Source organism: Telopea speciosissima, chromosome 10 (genome assembly GCF_018873765.1).
Source record: "Telopea speciosissima isolate NSW1024214 ecotype Mountain lineage chromosome 10, Tspe_v1, whole genome shotgun sequence".
NCBI classification, from domain to species: Eukaryota; Viridiplantae; Streptophyta; class Magnoliopsida; order Proteales; family Proteaceae; genus Telopea; species Telopea speciosissima.
In genome coordinates, this window is record NC_057925.1 from 1,631,972 (window position 1) to 1,644,472 (window position 12,501).

The 12,501-nt window shown below is 40.0% G+C and overlaps 1 pseudogene; it reads right to left on the reverse strand.

Moving 5' to 3' along the window:
• Nucleotides 1-12,501, reverse strand: part of LOC122642885 — a 42,397-nt pseudogene that overhangs the window by 24,583 nt on the left and 5,313 nt on the right.

The following is a 12,501-nucleotide window of genomic DNA, read 5'->3' on the forward strand; positions in this document are numbered from 1 at the left end:
ACCCTAGCTTTGCGGAGAGGCTGTTTCCCGACTCAAACCCACGACCATTAGGTCGCAATGGAGCAACCTTACCATTGCACCAAGGCCGGCTCTCTCTTATCACCATGTGGATATCACCTTAAAATATCTTCTTTTTTATTAATAAAAAAAAAAAAATTCAAACATTTGGTGGTGGATGAGAAAATCTCTTAAGTAGATATTGTCCATTTCTTAATGGGATATTCAAAGGATGAAAGTTTAGTAAATGGTTCTCCATGCAGAGGAAATATCAATAAATTTAAAACATTAAAGTGAAAGAATAACTGCATTAGGTTTACTACTGTAGCAAATCACACTTAATAGAAACCAGAACCAAGAAGGTGAGAAGAAGAGAGTCTCCCTCACATTGTATCTATTTATACTCAACTATTTACATTAAGGTGAAACTCCTAATCACATTAGGACTAACTTCTAATTAGATTGGACTCTAAATTACAATAGGAAAATAGAAAAGAACTAAGCTAGGAAACTAGAATTAGAGACTCGAACTAGGACTAGGAGAACATAATTCAAACACAAAATAGGAGAGACTCCTAAGGAGGGGTATCTCAACTAGAATATGGGAATATTCTAATCAAGATTCCTCCTCCTACGAGCTTGATATACTTCAACACTCCCCCTCAAGCCGGAGCATACAAATCAACGGCTTTGTAAACATATCACCAAGTTGATTGGTACTAGAGACAAATGGAGTAGCAATTAACTTCTTCATAACAACATCTCGAACAAAGAGACAACCAACCTCATTGTGCTTGGTCCTCTCATGAAATACAAAATTACTGGAAATATAGATAGCGGCTTGGTTATCACAAAACATCTACATAGGTTGAGTGATGGGAAATCCCAACTCATGGAGCAAAGACTTTACCCACATAAACTCAGTTGTAGTATGTGCCATCGCTTGGTATTCAGCTTCAGTACTCGACCGAGCAATGATGGTTTGTTTGTTGCTATTCCAGGTGACCAAATTACCACCCACAAAAGTACAATAACCAGTAGTAGAACGCCGATCACCATCAGCATCAGCATCAGCCCAATTAGCATCAGAAAACCCAACCAGATTAGCATTCCGATTAGGCTGATAAATAAGGCCCTTACCAGGAGCACTTTTCAAATATTGCAACACACGACAAGCAGCATCCTAGTGAATTTTCTTTGGACACTACATAAATTGACTAATAACTCCAACGGCAAAGGATATATCTGCGCAAGTGACAGTAAGATAAATAAGTTTGCCAACTAATCTTCTATACCAATGAACATCTAAAAAATCCTCATTCTCAATGGACCCAAGTTTTTTTATGGGGGTCCATGGGAGTATTTGTTGGTTTGGAAGCAAACATTCCAGTGTCAATCAGAAGGTCAAGGACATATGTCCTTTGAGATAAATTAACACCTTTCTTGCTTCGCAAAACTTCAATACCAAGGAAATACTTGAGAATGCCAAGTCTTTCATCTGAAAATGCTGATGAAGATATGCTTTAACTTGGGCAATACCAGAAGCATCATTACCAGATATAATAATTTCATCCACATAGACTACCATCACCACCACCTTTGAACTCTGACGGCGAACAAAAATAGAATGGTCAGAATAACACTGTGAGAATCCAAGTTGAGTAACAATGGAGTTGAACTTATCAAACCATGCTCTTGGAGATTGTTTCAACCCACAAATTACCTTACGAAACTTGCAAACCTTGGTAGACTTCTCCCCCTGAGCAACATACCTTTGAGGTTGCTCCATATAAAACTCCTCTTGAAGATCACCATAAAGAAAGACATTTTTGATAACCATCTGATATAAGGGCCAATCAATATTAACAACCAGAGAAACAAGGATCCGAACGGAGTTTAGAAGAGCAACTGGAGAGAAAGTCTCAAAGTAATCCACATCATATGTTTGAGTATAACCTTAGTATTCCAACATAATAAAGCTTCCATCTCAGTGTCCATGGCAGCCTTCCAACCAGAATGATAGAATGCCTCATGGTGGGTGTAAGGTATAAAGTTAGTAGATAAAGTAGAAGCAAGTATGTGATAGTGGGGAGGAAGATGAGAATTGAAACATACTGCACAATGGGATAAACAATTAAGGATTTGTGAGTACAAGAACAAGTACCTTTACGAATAGCAATGGGTAAGTCGATGAAGCCTTCAACATCGGAGTCAGTTTCAGTGTCAAGTTGATCGGCGTCCGTTGTGGCAGGTGGCAAGGTTGGAACATCAAGAGCAGTAGGGGATGGACCAAGTACATCTGGCGGGACAGTAGAGGCTGGTAAGGTTGGTGGTCAATATCGACGACAGTGATAGACTTGAACCGGTGGAGGAATGGGAACTGTGACAGGTATTAGTGCAGGTATTGATGGACCTAGAAGAACTTCTTTGTTCATTATGGATAGTACAAAAGTACGAGAAAAATAAGGAGTATTTTCAAAAAAGGTGATGTCAGCACTAATAAATTGTTTATTTGAAGTGGGATCAAAACATTTATACCCTTTTTTAGTACGAGAGTAACCAAGAAAGAAACATTTAATAGACCGAGGAGATAGTTTATCAATGATAGGATGAAGAATGTGAATGAAACACACAACCAAAAACATGGGGTGGAGATGAAAATAAAGGACTATCAGGATAAAGAATAGAAAAAGAAATTTATTTTGTAAAACCAAGGACGACATACGATTAATAAGATAACAAGCAGTAAGGACGACATCACACCAAAAACGTTTGGGGACATTCATGTGGAGCATAATAGATCGGGCAACTTCTCGTAAGTGCCGATTTTTGTGTTCGGCCACTCCATTTTGTTGTGGAGTGTACGAGCAACTAGTTTGGTGAATAATACCATGAGTGAGGCAAAAATCAGAAATCTCAGTTTGAGTGTATTTAAGAGCATTATTAGAACGAAAAATTTCTATGGGTATGGCAAATTGAGTCTTTATTTCTTGAAAAAAAAAATTTAATACAGTAAGAAATTAAGTCTGGTCCTTAAACAAATAAACCCAAGTGGATCGGGAATAATTGTCCATAAAACTAACAAAATAAGAAAATCCTAACCTGTTACAAAAGCGAAACAGACCCCAAATGTCAAAATGAACTAAAGAAAACAATTAAGAACTTCTAGGTAAAGTACGAGAAGGAAAGGAGGCATGATGATGTTTGCCCAGTTCACAAGCTTCACATTCAAGATGAGATGTGGACTTGCAACTAGGAACCATTAATTGGAGTTTAGGTAGAGATGGATGATCAAGGCGTAGATGCCATTGCATGGGAGATGGTATGGTAGCAGTGGAAGGTCTGTCATCCAGGTAATACAGCCCATCGCGTTCAAGCCCTCCACCAATCAATCATCTTCCTTGTCTGAAGGTCTTGAAAAACACAATATGAAGGATAAAAAGTAACTAAATAGTTAAGGGACTTAGTAAGTTGACTAACAGATAAAAGATTTATAGGTAATTTAAGAACATGAAGAACAAGAGAGAAAGTTATGGAGGATGTTGGAGAAACAGTTCCATGACCAGCTACTTGAGTAGAGGATCCATCAGTAAGGATAACATTGGAAGAGGTTTGAACCCGATTTATGGCAGAGAATAAACTTGACTTACCAGTCATGTGACATGAAGCACCAGAATCAATAAGCCAAGAGGTAGAAGAAGGGTAAAAGACAGAGTTACCTTTATATGCTAACGTGGCAGTAGAGGTGGAAGCAGAATTAACCTCAAGTTGTTGAAGGCGTTTGACTAGCTGGTTTTAATCATCATATGACACAATAGATGAGGTACCCGATGTAGCTGGGTCATATCATTAGTAGGTTTCTCAGTAGAAGTGTCAGTTATGGCCGTATTGGCGAGTTCATTCCCCCATTCAGGTTTTCCATGTTTAGCACAGCAGGTATCCACAATATGATTTGGCTTCCCACAACAAGTGTAGTAGCGGGAAGAATTGTCAAAAGACTGATAGTCGGTACCTCATCCTCCAATACCTCGGCAAGGCCCCTGGATTGGCAGGAAAAAAGGAAAGCATTTCCATGGGCAACAATAGCTGATAGCAAGAATCTTCATATATCTCCTCCATGGTTTTTCTTTTTCCAATTTTCTGCTCCCTCTATATTTCCCAGGCTTGCGTTTTCCTGAATCAAGCCGTTTTTCCAGCATTCTCATCCCCTGCATGTGCTTTTTAAGATGTATTCCTCAAGCACTTGTTGTTTCTGTTTCAATTGTGGAGTAGATATTCCAAATAAGTATGGATAATGTTAAATTTTTATGCATTAGGGTAATAGGATAATAAAGAGAAAAGGGCACTTAATGTATGAAATAGATAATCTCAACTCCTTAAACAGGCACATACCAGGTGCAAAGTCGCCTGGAGATCAGAAAAAGATATCTCAGCACTCATGCAAACATATAGAGAAAAGTGTAACCCTATACCAAGACAAGTGAAGAGAGAGAGAGAGAGAGAGAGAAGATGGTAAATGAGGATGAAAAAGCAATCTGTCTCATCACAAATTGCTATTGAGCAGAAAATTCCTACATGGAAATGAATGACTTGAAGAAACACAGATCATTTGGGGAGTGTCAGTTATGGCCAGGCCGACAACACGAAGAAGAGAAACATTTAGGCCCCAAGAAACAACAATATGCTTATTCCTTAGGGTATCAACAAGAGGAATATGTGGAAGCATGTGAAGTCTAGAGCTAACATAAAAAAAGTTCATCTTCGAAGATTCCCCTCCACCCAAATGTGAGAAATAGCGACCTCGAACAGAAGCTTGCTGGCGGTATCATAGATTGTATTAACTAAAGATACCCTGCTCAACCAAAGCCACTCCCTTGCAGAAGGAAGGGGTCTTCTGCAACGGTACCAAATAGAGGCCAAGGCTTTTTTCCATATAGAGAGGGCTAGGGGGTAAGAGAAAAAAAGATGGTCAATGTCCTCAAAACCGTTCCAACAAAGAACACAAAAGGGGGAAACATGGAAGTGGCGGCGAAGAAGAAACGATTGGGTCGGGAGGCAAAGGTTAAGGGTTCTCCAAACGTTAAAGCTATGATGGGGAATATGGCCTTTGAACCAGACAATATTGGACCAGGGGACCTAGGGGGCATGATGTCTGACAAAGTCCCAAGCTGAGGAGGAGTTGAAAACCCTTTTAGGGGAGGGGAGCCAAGTAACCTAATCCGATAGAGAAGGGTTGGGAGAGGGAGGGGGGAGAGACGCCCAGACCAGGGAGAGGCAAGGGGGAGAGGGGAGGAAGGGGACCAAAATCCAGAGGAGAGGATTGTGGAGAGAGGGGTGGACTTAGGAATGCCAGAGGAATAGACCGATCGGTCCCCAGTGATATTGTATAGGACACGTAGGGGATGCCAAGGATCAAACTAGAGGGATGTGGAGGAGCCATTGGCGATTATGGAGGAGGTGGCTGAAAGGGCTAAGGGGCAAAGGTGGAGAATCTTCCGCCATACCCAGGAGGGATCAACGGGCTGGGGAACTATCCAAATGGAGTCATGCTTAAGGAGATAGGAGTAGACCCAGTTAACCCAGACGGAATCATGCTTACTGGAGATTTTCCAAATTAGCTTGAGAATGCCCGCAGTATTATAATCACAGATTCTATGAATGCCAAGACCTCCTTCGGATTTCAGGAGACAGATGGCATCCCAGCTAATTGGGTAAAGAAATTTGGAAGAATCTTTTCCTTTCCACAGGAAGGAGCAAAAAAGGGATTCCATGGTAGAGACGGTGGATTTTGGAAGGCCATAGATACCACACCAGTAAATGTAGGAGGACTGATGGACAGATTTGATCAGAACAATCCTACCTGTAAAGGAAAGGAGTTTGCCCTTCCAGAGTTGGAGACTTTAACGGACGCGGTCACGAATATGGGTACAGTGATGACTGGTCAACCTAGCAGGGATCAGAGGAAGGCCAAGATATTTCACAGGAAGAGATCCAATAGTGAATCTAGTAAGGCGGAGAAGGGTATCGTTGTCCGAGTCAGAGACCCCAGATAGGAAAATATGGGATTTTAGGAGATTAATGCAAAGACCAGAGAGGCTCTCGAAGAGCTGGAGGGAGGACATAATGGCGGAGATAGAAGAAGGGGAAGCTTTGGAGAAGATCATGAGATCATCAGCAAAGGCGAGGTGGGTAAGGTTTAGGCTTTTACACTTCAGAATGGGTGAGATGAGGTGCTGGTCTGTTTTAGCCTGGATGCTTCGAGAGAGAAGAGGAAGGGGGAGAGGGGCAGCCCTGGCGGATTCCAACTTTTGAGGGGAAGAAACCGGCAGGGGAGCCATTGACAATGACTAAGAATAAATGGGAGGAGATGTAGAAGTAGATCCAATGAACAAAAACTGGTGGGAAGGACATCTGGATCAAAACTCGGATGAAATCCCAGCGCAGGGAGTCAAAGGCCTTGTGGATGTCAATTTTCATGAGGGCAGCCGGAGAATGAGATTTGTAGTCAAAGCCCCAAACAGTTTTCAAGCAAAGGAGGATATTATTAGCAATGCTTCTGCCGGAAAAGAAAGTCGATTGGTTGGGACTAAAAAGAGAGGGGACAACAATCTGAAGCTGATTTGCCAAAATTTTGGCCATGAATTTGTAGAGAAGATTACAGAGGGAGATCGGCCTAAAGTGAGACAAGGAAGAGGTGCCATCTTTCTTCGGAATGAGACAGAGGAAAGTTTGGTTAATTTTTGGGAGCTGGCTGGGATTAAAGAAAAAGCGATGGATAGCTTTGACAAGGTCATCTTTTAGGATGTCCCAGCAGGACAAGAAAAAACTCATACTAAATCCATTGGGGCTAGGGGCATCATTGGATTTGTAGGAGAGGACCGCTTTGAGAATTTCATCTTCCGAGGTGATAGATTGGAGGTAATCCATAAGGGAAGAAGGGACAAATTTATTGATAAGACCAGAAGGAAGGGGGGACAGAACAAAAGAGAAGTAGGAAATGGCTTCCTTCTTGATGTCATGGGCAGAAGTATGTGGAAAGCCGTCCCGGGAGAGGCGCAAAGGAATAGAATTGGAGTTAGTATGGGCTTTCAAGGAACTGTGGAAATATGCAGAATTATAGTCACCAAGCTCGAGCCATAATTATGTAAGAATCTAGTGTCTTGTAATGCGGTATACATAAGAGCATGATAGATTGTTACTCTTTGATTTATGGCACAAGTACTGAAGACAAAGTATTTAACCCTGGTCCATCTTACAATCAGATTGACCCTTGCGAAATCTCAGCACTTAAGGAGGTCAGTACACGAAGTTTGGAAAAAGAAAACAAGTTATAATCTCCTTTATTGTGAGTCATGTATTTATGGATCATCATAAATATCAAGGTTCTAAAACTCGGGTCTCGGTGGCATCTCGGCCTAGCCAGAAACTGAGACGAAACGAGATCTCAGCGAGTTGCTGCATTTTTTTTTTTACTCGGATCCCCAACTCGGTGGGTTTTACACATTTTGGGTCTGAAACTTGGTATTCAGCCTATTTCAGGCCATTTTAACACAATGACATGCCCAAATTTCCCAAAAAATAAGTCCAAATATGAGTTTCACTTTGGACCATAGGTTGGTAGGCGACGAGTCGTACTAAAACAACCTACTCTACATATAATTTAGTAAAACATAGCAAATTAGCAATCAAAACATTCAAATAAAAAGTACATTACATCAATGTTCTCTGAATTTGTTACATAAAATGTGATCGAGTAATAAATTCATCCCCATATTGATCCACAAAGAACTCCCATGTCATAGCATTGCTGAAGTGTTACACATAGTGTGACACAGCCTCCATATAAGTGTTGTCATTAACATATACCAATCTCCCTATCTTAAGGTACATGGTAGGCTGTTGGTATAAGGTGTAAGATCCAATGCTACTGTTGAGTTTGAGGCATGTATGGCTGGTTTGGGACTAGAAATATGTATCCAAAACCTGACCCAGAGCTTTAACTGTCATATTCAGCTGCTGACTGCCCATACTAACCATAGCCACTATATTCAGAACCGGTACTCTCCTGGCCATAGTCATAGCCATGATGATGCTGAGATGAATGCCATGACTGATGCTCATTAATAGTATCTATACTCATGCTTCCGAAACTTGCAAGCATGGTGTTCATACTGCTGTCATCATCCTGAGCATGTGACTGATGTGAGTGTTTGCGACCCTTCTTTCTGTTGTATGGTTTAGAGTGGCCACCATAGTCTTGATCTTGAGTGGCATGCGTAAACTAAGACTCACCTGTGAAACGCACAGGGTCCTCCTGCGTTCCCACATCATACTGGTACTGCTCGCGCATCCCCTCATGACGATCATCATAATAACCACCACTCTACATGCCACCACCACCATCACCATCACCACTGTCATCATCACCACCATCATCATCATCAACAGGACTTCCTACAACAAGCTCAAAAGGTTTCAGTGACTCTGCATGTGCACGCCCCTCTTGCGACGACATATATTCATCAACATCAGTACCAGTTACAGACACAATGGTGGGCAGTTCAATGGGTTCTTTATCATTGGCTTCAATTCCTTCACGTATGTGCCTCATCCTTAATCTCATATTGTAGTGCACATACACAAGCTGCTCCAGTCGTTCGCTACCCAACCTGTTCCGCCTCTTTGAATGTATCAATGAGAATGTACTCCAGTTGCGCTCACATCCGGAGGATGAACAAGTTTGTGAGAGCACTCTCATTGCTACCTTCCTCAGATTGGGTGAACTTGTACCATAGAGTACCCACCAGTCGGCTGCATTACAACTATAGAATACTAAGAATATGTACATTCTAAAGGGATAAAATTATAATTCATAAATATAATATCATGCCACCTACCAGGGTCTGACTTTTGTCTACCCTCCACTGCAGCTTGTCGACCGAAACTTACTGAGGCCTCTCTGAAATATTTGATCTATTTTCAATTTGAGGCATTAGTAATTACATTCATAAACTAACTACCAAAGTACCAAAGTCCCATACTCTCACCTCATCATTGCAGGCAGCTTGTGTATTTGGATTGGGCTCCAACTTCTCAATAACAGCTTGAACTGCCTCTAACAAATCTGTGTCTAGCCCAAGATCATGGGAGTACTGATACTTTGGATTCAAATAGTATGTTGGTAAAATAGACACCACAAATATGATTTGCTAATGACTTAATGCCTTTGGGTTTTGTATATGTAAATGTAAAATAATTTTAACATTTAAAGTGTAAAGGATGTTAAACTCACCAGCTTTATGCAATGGATGACTCAAGTACTTCTCCCGCTGCTCATCAATGATGTTAATGTAGGACTTTGCACTTCGAGGTATAGCAGCTCTAACCATTTCCTTCATTTTTTGAATGGCAGCATAAATGTGGGCCAAGGTAGGCTTCTTCTCTATATCAACCATCCTCAATACTGCCACCACTGGCTCCAATATGGTAACCACTTTCTGTAAGTCCTTCCAAAATCCATCACTTGCAATGGTCTGTTGTGCTGCCTTCCCTTCTTCTGACTTAGAACCTTGCCAACCAAACCATTGTTCACTTGCAAACATAGACCTCAGACCTATCACCTTCGTCTGAAAGCTCTTCAATGCAATGTAATTGATGGCAAATCGAGTGACACCAGGCCTCACTAAATCTCCATTGCATTTCTCCCTCAACAAGGCTAAAGCATAAGCATGGTTGTACACAAAAGTTGTCACTTGTCTTGCTCTATTTACCACACCCGCCACCAAAGTCTTTTTCCCCATGGCCTTCAGCATTAAATCAATAGAATAAGCTACACATAGAGTCTAAAAGAGCCAGATCCTCTTACTCTTCATATTCATCAACTTCTCTCTAGCATTTGTAAAGTTGGAACCGTTATCCGTCACAATTTGGATAGCGTTCTTCGGTCCTACCTCCTCCACCACTTGCTTCAACTCCTTATACAAGTATGATGCATCCTTTACATGCTTTGATGCATCGATAGACTTCAAGAATACAGTCTTCCCATTGCAACTCACTATGAAATTTATGATGGACAGTCTAGTAGGCTCAGTCCAACCATCAGCCATAAGAGTAATCTCATGTCTCCCACATTGGCTTCAAACCATCAATGTAATCTTTCAGCCCCTGTACCTCTTGAGGAAAATATACATTGTATAATTCATGTGGTGAAGGCCCCTTCCATCCTGGACCAGCCCTCCCTGCAGCATCAAAAAATGCATTATAGTATGTTCCTTATGCTACATTGGCTAGAATGCCATGGTAAAGCATGAACTTGTTGAAGGCTTTTCGTGCTTCCTCTTGTTTACCACCAAACATTTGCGGGATGGTTTGCTGGTAGGCATCTTGTTGCCTAAAAATTGTGGGATCCTACTCAAAAATGGGATCTGGAGATTGTACTCGTAGTCGGGTTGGGGGTCGTGGTATATTTCTTATCCCAGTGCTTTTCCTCCTCTCATCTTTTTGCACTGGTGCAACTGAGCCAGATCTACCAGCTCCTCTTACTTGCTTATATGCTCTTATATTCTCAAAATGAAAACTTTGTCTACTCTCAGCCAAAGTCTGCTGGTAAATTCTCCATTCAGCCTCTGATTGAAACTCACCAGGTGGAGGCCTAAAGTCAGTATCATCTCCACCATGGACCTCTACACCAGGCCTCTCTAGTACTGCCTCATCAAACTGTTGTTGCATTCTTTCCCTCTCAGTTCTTTATTCTTCCTCCTTTCAAGTGTTGTGCCATTGCCACTTTGACTTGGGTAGGAACATTTGGGCATAAAGCAACATCTTTGCCTATACCAGACAAATGTTGCTTTAACCTAGTGGCTCTTCCAGATAGCAACTTCCCACAATAATTGCATTTGGACTTCTTTTTGTCCGTGGACATGAGGACTCCATGTTGTCATGCTATATCAGACATTGTGTACAAAATGTCTTATATTTTACACTGTTACATAAAAAAGTATGTATTAATAACCATGGATCACATAAAGTAAGGTATTCAAGACTTAAAGTATGCTATTCATAACTGTTAAACATACTGTCAAGCTACTAGAACTATGAAATAACTATCTCTTATTTATCCCCTAACCCTAGTATTTATTTCTTAATTAAGAATAATATTTAGAATTTTTTTTTAAAATGTTTATACCTTAAAGTATAAGAAAAATATAATGTAATGATATATTTGACACCATTTGAAGTTGAACATTATGTACATATGTTGTACATAATTTTTCATAAACAACAAGTATTTTTCCTTAATATTATATATATTTTTTAATTTTTATAATATTTTTATTAAATCTGAAAAATAAAATAAATTTTTTAATGGGTGAAAATAAAAAATTGATCCATGGGGCTGTAGAGCATCCCAAGTTGTTTAACATATATGAAAATCATTTTAAAACAATCACTATTCATCCTATTTTTTTTCAATTTTTCCAAATAAATCATTTATTTTTTCAGAAATTATAATAAAAATTTTAATAACTGAAAAATAAATCCGACTCCATCAAGTGATAGATCGGCCAAAGATATTTAACATATATCAAAACCACATGAATCTATCAAGGATTACACAAATTTTTTTGAAAAAATAGATTTGGGGAAAACTAGAAAATACCTTTGAAATCCTTCAAATAGGTGATGATTCTTGGACTGTTGGAGTTGAATCTTCAATTTAGCACTTGAATCTCACTTGAAACCATGCAATCCACCCAAGATTTGAAGGAAAGAGGAAGAAAATTGAGGGAGAGGGTTGTTTTCCCCTTTCTTTAGAGGCTATGGATAGAACTCGGTGAGATTTTCGAGTTCTGTCCATAGCTTAGTTTATATTGTTTTGTTAGATGGGTCAAATCGGCACAAAAAATGGGTCAAACCCCATATCCATACCCATACCGAGATTGGCGAGATCTCGGCGAGAAATTGCATTTTTATAAATAAAAAAATCAGGAAAAAAAATAAGGAAATTGGACTCATTTGGCTGGCCGAGACGATACCGAGATCTCGCAGAGAAATTGCATTTTTAAAATAAGTATGCCATCTCGACTCAAGATTTTGAAATACCGAGAAACTCGGCGAGATCTTGCGAGTTCTCGAACCATGATAAGTATAACTAGTAGACTATATGGAATGCTAGAGTTCCATCTTTGATAAATATAACAAGAATTACCTCCAAATGAAGAAGATAAAGATCGCCATCCAAAACTAAGTTTTGTCGAATGTCGAATATCCATCTTGGTATAACCCGATGAATCCAAACTCCAAAGTTTCTAGGATCGGCCCATATTAATCTGCTTTTACCAGGACTAACTGGAATACAAATAAAAATCAGAAGCATTTGCCGCTTTCCAAAATTAGTTGGTTGTTCCTGCACCAATGAAATTACAAATATGAAAGTCGCTATAAAAGTGACTGTTGGCAAAAAGCTTAGTTGAGTTGACATGAATATAAAAATGACTGAGGATT